Here is an 8,816-nt window from a genome sequence, read left to right as displayed (position 1 = left end):
TGCATTGTCTAATACTTAGCCAATTTTTCCAAGCTTTATCAAAGAGTCAAGCTCTCAAATTTACATTGGATTTGACTGAGTTTTATTTCATGCGTTTAACCACAATCGCCTAGTTCCCGTGTTAACTTTACACTTAATTAAATTCCAACTTTCGAAGAACATTTATTCAACACTGAAAGGTCTTCCTTTTTAGCGCGGGGTTTCATTCCTAGTCAGATTCTCCTAGTTATTAGTTTAAACAGGGAAGTAGGAATGCAGGTTTCACATGCAACGCATAACTCATCACCGCAATTTCATACCATTATTTCATCACATTTACAATGCAAGAACTCAATTACACAAGATGGAATTGACTCCTTCCCCAAAACAGAGATAAGTAGATAGATTGCTCCCTTAAGGGCTGATACCGGGGCTTGAACGATGTAGCACCACACAACTTCTCATGGCCCGAGAGGTGTCCACTCATAGTAGGACTATGATGTATTGTTCATTAGAGGGATCAGTGGTACTTAAGGAGTTAGATGTAATTATAGGGGCAAAACGATAAACTGGACAAGTTGTACTTACGAGCGATCTGTGAAGGGTTATCGTATTGTTGACTGGTTATATCCGATGGACACAGAAATATATTTGTAATGAGAAGAGTGTAGTTGTCGGTCTTTAGTGGAGTACCCGACAGTTAACAGATGGTGGATCTCGTGACTAAAGAGTTTAGTCAGCTATTCACGGACTGTTGGAGCTTCAAGTTACAGGTCCATAAGGTCCCCTTGGTAGCTCAATGAATTCAAGCTGGGAATCAGTTTTTGGGTCAATTTGAAGTGTTCAAATTAACAAGAGAGAGTTTAATTAAATATGATATGATTAAATCGGTTCAATTATATGTGATATAACTGATATGATGTATGAGATACATTATTTGGAGGAATTTGGTATAATTATGATTTATATCAAGTAAAGGAGAAAAGGACTACGATTTAAATGTTACATATGTTGTGATATTAAAACGATAGGTTATAAATATAATATAACAAGCTAGTCATTATATTTATTTATAATTAAACAATTATACGATAATTGTGTGTGGTTTCTCCTTTAACCATGCATGAAAGTGGGAGGTTATTTTTCAGTTTTCATAACTGAAGGATAAAATGAAAAATGTTTTTATTTTGAAAAGAATCGCTTCATTAAGAAAATTGCTAATTGTTTTACTTTAGGCGACAGACTACACGATAGCCCTCAGCGATATACTAAACGATAGCGAGAGATTTCTAAACGATCGTGTGATAGCAAGATTTCTAAACGATCGTGTAAACGATCTAGTGAGATTTTTAAATGATCATTTAATAGAGAGAGATTTACTAAATGATCGTGTAAACGATCTGAGCGAGAGACTAAGTGATCGCGTAGACAATTCTCACGATAGTGAGATTTACTAAACGATCAGTATCTTCTGTGTCTATGCAATTCCTCTACCAAATCCAACAGAGCCCACACCTCCTAGATTCTCATTCCAAGAATACCAAGGTTGCTTAGTGGTGGTGTCTGAGAGGTTGCCTATTCGTGGAGAAGACTGTTCGTGATCTAAGTGACAGCGAAAGATTGACCAGACAATTTCTAGATGATCGTAGCAACAATGAAAGGTTGTTGGTCCAAGTCTTCACGAGAGCAAGAGGTCACTAGAAGAAGAGTTCTTCAAAGGTATGTCTCTCGTCCCTTTTGTAATTAGTTAATAAAGCATGTTGTAATTTGTTAGAAGATGCATAATTGGTTTGTATATTTGTGAATGCTTGTAATTCTGTCACAATGAATTTGGATCGATCGTGCTTCTTCCCATGGGTTCTCTTTGATAAGAGTTCCTTCAGGGGGATTCCCCATCGGGGAAACGGGTCCTCGCAGGGACTCATTCCCTGTTTTCACTTTTATTTCCCTATGGGGACTTTTTATTTTTTTTATTTTTTTATTTTTTTGTAAAATTATCTTTGGGTTGGGTTTGGACGCTTTAGTTGGGCTTAGATTGGGGTAAATTAAAAACCAAGCTAAATGTAAAAAGTTAAATACCTAATATATATAGAGAGAGAGAAAAAAAATATTTAAAAATCTATATAGAAAAAAATATTTAAAAACCTAATCGGGGCAGGGTCGGGGTCGGGGACAGAGTGAGGACACCCTCCCTATACCCTCCCCCTCCTGTCCTCAATTCGGGGACCCTAAAGAGATCCCCGGTTTGACCCTATCCCACCCCGATTGGGGGGGACCCAACCTCGCGGGGAGTTTTGCCAACCCTACTTGCATCTAGTATCATATATCGCACGATCGTTACCCATCGAGCACTTATGCAATCATGCAGCCAACGCAACACGATTGTATAGCAAACTCTACATGATCGCATAGCATTATCTATGCGATCGTTTAGCAAATGCTACACGATAGTGTAGAAAACTCTAACGAACGCATAACGAAATCTAAACGATCATTTAACTCCAACTACACGATGTGGCCTTCGTTTCATCTTCTCGATTGAAACGCACTGCAACCTTTCTTCTGAAGTATCATGAACGACTCAAAACTAAAATGAATATAGACTCGATTGCAAGTTTAATGCCCAAAAAACACAGGGGCTCATAAAAGTTAACTTTGTAATTTAAATAGAAAAGCCATAAATAGAGATTACTACCTCAAAACATCCATGAACAACCATCCATAGATATTTAACAGTTAAATGCAATGCAAAATATTAAAACCCACCACTACTGTAAAATATTTCAATATAGAAATTGAATTTGGAATCAGAACTTCAACTTGTCTCTAATACCAATTGAATGGACTCGTTTTAAAGAGATCATTGAGCAGAAGCAGATCGTCCAAATTTCATTTTGATTGAAAAACTAAATTTACAGTAAACATACAAGATATGCATTCTAAACAAATTACAACATGTATTTTGTAAAGAAATAGAGTCCAAGAGATAATACCTTTGAAGAACGTTTCTTCGTCTAAAACCCTCGAACTGTCAGAAACTCAAGAAAAGCAACAAACTTAAAGATCCTCTTCAAGAAATTCACGAACCAAAACAGAAGACACAACCACTGGGAGCCTTCGGTATACTCAGGGTGAGAGTCCAGAAGTTTTGGGCTTTGACTATTTTGGTTTGGAGGGAGTTTGAGTTTGAAGGAGAAAGAAGATTGAAGAAGACACACAGAATGATTCTATGATTTTTCTATCATATTGTAAAAGCTTCAATCGTGTAGTGCTCAACGTAAGTCTGTGAGGAAGAAAAAAAATAAATTCTTTTATTCCATTTGCCATAAAACGACTTAACCACCCACTAAGGTGGTTGGAGAGAAATTAGAATTTATTATTCAAAATAATAAAATTAATATAAATAAATATGATAACTAACTTATCATATATTATTTATATTACACTATATGTTATATCAAATATAACACATAATCTATAGTTTTAATATTGTATCACATACAATATAAACTATAGTTCTTTCTCTCTATTTTATGGCATTTAATATAAATCATATTTATATTAAATTTAGCAACTATTTGAATCTCATTCAAATATTTATTTCCTTCAATTAAACTATAATATATCAAATACATTATAACAATTATATCATATATAATTAAATCAATTTAATTATATCCCTCTTATTAATTTGAACAATTCAAATTAACCCAAAAACTGATTCTTAACTAAATTCTTTTGAGCTACCAAAGGGACCTTTTGGACCTGTAGCTTGAAGCTCCAATGATATGTGAATAATTAATTAAACTCTTTAATCATATTATCCACCATCCGTTAACTATCAGGCACTCCACTAAAGACTGGCAGATGCACTTTTCATGCTACAAATACATTTTTGTGTCCATTGGATATAACCAATCTTGTACGATGATCCTTCACAAATTTCTCGTAAGTACAGTTGGGCCAAATTACCGTTTTCTCTTGTAGTTACATATAACTCCTTAACTACCACTGATCCCTATAATATCCCCGCTCACATGTCTAATACATGAATTCAGGATCAGATCATTTGTAGCACTTTACAACAATTGTAATACCTACAAAGTGGGCCATACTCATAGTGTTACCAGGATAAGGTATCCAACCTTATTCATATACTACAAATCATTTAGGTTATCACTTAAACATAATCTACTTGCATATCTCCACATACATGTTCAAGTTACAATGATAACTTTGGATGTTAGTTTATTGGTTTGTGGTTAATGCAACTAAAATATCACATATTTTATAGACAAAATGAATAAAAAAAAATTGTATATTATTAATCACATAAGAGTTTGTTCATTCAAAGTTTACAAACTATAGGATACTATGAGATTTAGGGCATCAACCCCAAAATACAATAGATAAAAATGGTATTTTCAACCTAAAATATGAAAGGTTTGGAATACCCCAAAGTGGAAGAAATTGAATGTGTGTGTCTCTAATTTTGTTTTACAAAACATTAAATGTAGAGTGACAAACTACGATAAACATAATAAACTCTAAGCATGAGTTTTCTACTGAGATTGTTACAGAGAATGAAGGGAAACTCACCCTTGAAGACTTAACTCTTCATGCTTCCTGTCCACAATCAAATATCATGAACTGAACTTCTTCTCCTGAACATGAATGAAACTTCGCAGCAAGTCCTCGAACACAACATGATCTCCTTTGGGCACTACCACAAGTTCTTCATACATACAGATACATATATGTGTGTGTGTGTGTGTATGTGTGTGTGTATGTATGTATCTATGTATGTATGTATGTATGTATGTATGTATGTTAACTAACTTACTATATATAAATATTAAACTATATGTTATATCATGTATAACATATAACTTATAGTCTTAAAATAAATCATATTTATATTAATTTTAACCTATAGTTTTATATGAATTACATTCATATAATTAATATTTGAATCATATTCAAATATTTATTTCTCTCGACAAAATTTTATATTATAATGCATCATATACATTATGTTAATTATATCATATATAATTAATTCCCTTAATTAATTATTTGAACAATTTAAATTAATCCAAAAATTTGATTCTCACTAATCCTTAGTGAGCTAACAATAGGACCTCATAGACTTATAGATTGAAACTTCAATGATATTTGATTAATTGATCAAACTCTTTAACTAAATTAATCAACCTTCATTAACTGTCAGTCGCTCCACTATAAACCGACAACTGCACTCTTCACACTAGATATATTTTTGTGTCAATTGGATATAACCAATCAACAGTACGCCGACCTTTCACAAATTTCTTGTAAGTACAGTTGGGTCAAAATTACCATTTTACCCCTGTAGTTACATCTAACTCCTTAAGTATCACTAATCCCTCTAATGAACAATTAGTTACAAACCAACTATCATTGAACCCCTCTCGAGCCAATAGAGGGTATGGTGTCATATTCTTTAAGACCCGGAATTGGCCCTTAAGGGAGAAATTTATCTACTAACCCTAACAATAGGGAATGAACAAATTCCTTCTTGTGTAGTTGTGTTCCCAACTCCTCAATAGATGAATCCCCAAAATGGTAGACATATTGAGTCGATGAAACTAACTACTCTCATGCAGATCAAAGGACCGCCCTCATAAGAGTCCACAACTCACTCAAGATTATAGTCGAGTCACCTATGGTCATCTTGTTGAAATGTAAGTCTCTTCTAGCAATGATGTTATAAAGTGAAACTATTCATTTTGTGGTTCGGTCTTAAACAAATTCTTTGTATAGGATACCCCGCTCACATGTCTCCATATGAATGATCAGGATTAGATCATTTGTAGCACTTTACAACATTTGTAACAACTACAAAGTGGGTTGTATCCATAGTGTCACCAGGATAAGGTACCCGACCTTATCCATCTACTATAGGTCGTTCAAATTCTCACTTAAACATGATCCACATGTATGTCTCCACATACATGTTTAAGTTATATCTAATAATCTCAGATCTTAATTTATTGGTTTTGGGTTAATGCAACTAAATATCAAATAAAATACAACTAATTTTGTTAGATAAATAATATGTTTGTAGAAATACAAATTATAAACTACAAGGCCACAAGATTTAGGGCATCAACTCAACAACCTGGTGAACTATGAAGAAATAGAGCCTTCGAATGTCAAGGTGGCTATGTGCTATCCTCATTGGAGAAAATATATGTAAGTTGAATATGATGCTCTAATGAAGAATCATACTTGGGACTTGGTTTCTTTACCAACAAATTAGAAAATTATGGGTTGCAAGTGGGTTTTTAAGATTAAAAGAAACTCTGATAGAAGGATCTATCTCTCAATATAAGGAACGGTTGGTGCTAAAAAGTTTCATCAAACACAAACATTAACTATACCGAAACTTATAATCCAGTAATCAAGCCTATCCCATTTGAGTTCTACTTTACCTTGGCTTTAGTTGGTCTATACGATAAGCGAATATAAATAAAGCATTTTTACATGGTTCCTTTTCTGAGAATATGTTCATGGAACAACCTGCTAGTTTTGTAAAAGACAAGAATGGACCTTGTATGCAAGCTCAAGAAAGCTCTTTATGGCTTGAAACAAACCTTTCGAGCTTGGTTTGCAAGATTGGGTTCCTTTCTTCATTCTTTGGAATTTTCTATCTTCTATAGTTGATTATTCTCTACTGTTTCATCACACTCATGGTGAAGCTTGTTATATTCTAATCTATGTAGATGATATAATTATCATGGAAAGCTTACACAAGGTGATTTCTGAATTAATTAATGTGTTGAATAGGAAATTTGCTTTGAAAGAACTTGGTTGAGCTAATTCCTTGGAATTGAAATGTCATATCCTTCCAATGGTGGACTCTTTCTTTCACAATCCAAATACATATTGGATCTATTAGAAAGGATTAATATGTCTGGTGCGTAGTCCTTTACTTTTAGCTCTACAAGGTGAAAAAATGCTTGATGATTGTAGTGTGCACCATTTACTCGTCCAGAGATCTCTTACATGGATATGTTGATGCTGATTAGACTTCAAATCCAAACAAGGGGTTCGAAGAAATAATCTGTTACTTCCCATAAGTATGGAGGCCAAGTATCGTTATTTAACTATAGTTGCTACTGAATTAGTATGGCTTAATTCTCTATTTTCGGATCTCCTCACAATCCCATTTTACATTCGAAGACAAAACATGTGGACTTAGATATATACTTTGCACATGCATATTACCAAAATTTGTTAGAGTGGTGTGAGTGCAGGAGTTTTGTTTATGTTTATTTATATATGAAATGCTACATTCGGAACTAAAACAAGAAAGAAAAGAAATGCTACTTTCCTTATTATTTTCCTAAAAGCAAATCAATCAAAGCCTAGCTAATAGAAAGAATCCCTACTTTGTACTCCTAAAGGCTAAAAAAGAATGTCGAAATCTTTACGGGATAGGAGTGATTCATTGCCAATCCGCATACACCTTCCGGATATCGTGCTCCTCATTGCATCTTCATATAACCTTCCAATCCCCAGTTAGTTCCCCACAAGTTCTTTATGATCCAGTAATCTGTTCCGTCTTCCTCCATTCCTAGCCTCTAAGTAATATCGAAAACGTCGCCCATTAGCAAATATCGAGTGTGCGACAGTTTTCTTCAAAGCATTCTCATTATTTGGAAGTACATTCTCATATCCATCAATTGTCACTCTCTTATTACCCTGTTAAATCAAACATAATGATAAATTTAATAGCGTAGACATAGAATTTTGTTTTTTCAATTATGTAATGTAGTGTTTAGAATATTTCCAGACTCACTCTCTGTGCGAGGCAATATCTGTTTTCAGCATAGTTTCCTCAGTTGTGATCCCATTGTTTTCCATCATGAATTCAAAAGCCGAGTCATAAAATCCTCCACCGCAACCTCCATCTATGTAATCACAATCAACCACTCCGTCTCTGTAATCACAATCAACCACCTAGCCACCACTGCAATTGCCCAACAACTTTTGAATAATTAGGAATTTTACAAAGCAAAAATTCAAAATTAATTATTACCACAACCGCCTTGGTTTTTTATGTTAGTGACGACTCCTTTTTTCCTCCAATCGATTGAAGATGGAAGATCCTCAGCATACTCATACATGAACCCACCGACCACCAACAGCTTCTATTTTCTTGGCATGTAAGTTTTTGTAGTAGGTAATATTGGAGCTAACATGTGTGTTAATAAACTCATCATCAGACATATCAGCTTACTGGTTCAACTTCAACTTTAATGATTTGTTCATTTGGTTCACTTTGAACACATACTTTGCATTTTCTTTGAACACCTTAAAACGATTGTGCATCTCCCTTCCATTTCTTGAGATTCTATGGTGGCTACTCCATCTCTTATATGGATGCTATAGACTTTCTTCATATTCTAACTCTTTCCCTTCGAATTTAAAGCTCTGAGCAATCAAAACAAGAGGAACAATGAGAGATTTCATAATGACTATTGTGATATGAGATTTGAGTAATAGGATAGATAAAGAAGCTTTTGGTTAGAGTTGATTTGCCAGGTTGCTTTTGGTTTGAGTTGATTTGCCAGGTTTAGGCACGTGTTACTCAACTGTATGATCACTTTCTCCCATTAAAATTTTCGTGGTTATAGATTTTTTTTTCTTGATTTAGGATATTGGTTAAGATTTAACTCATTAATTTTAATTTTATTTTATTTTTAATGGTTAGGTTGTTGAGATTTTCATGTGTTGATGAATTGGTTGATTTACTCACTCATATTTAGAATTTTCTTTTACATATTTAAATG

General features: G+C 33.9%; 1 pseudogene; it reads right to left on the bottom strand.

Moving 5' to 3' along the window:
• Window positions 1-7,421: 7,421 nt before the first annotated feature.
• LOC120076094 (vignain-like) lies at window positions 7,422-8,355 on the bottom strand (annotated as a pseudogene).
• Window positions 8,356-8,816: the final 461 nt, after the last annotated feature.

This window comes from Benincasa hispida, chromosome 4, assembly GCF_027475165.1.
Source record: "Benincasa hispida cultivar pf3 chromosome 4, pf3_genome.v1.1, whole genome shotgun sequence".
Taxonomy (NCBI): Eukaryota; Viridiplantae; Streptophyta; class Magnoliopsida; order Cucurbitales; family Cucurbitaceae; genus Benincasa; species Benincasa hispida.
Note: the sequence above shows the minus strand (reverse complement) of the source record. Positions and strands in the feature narration are given on the sequence as shown.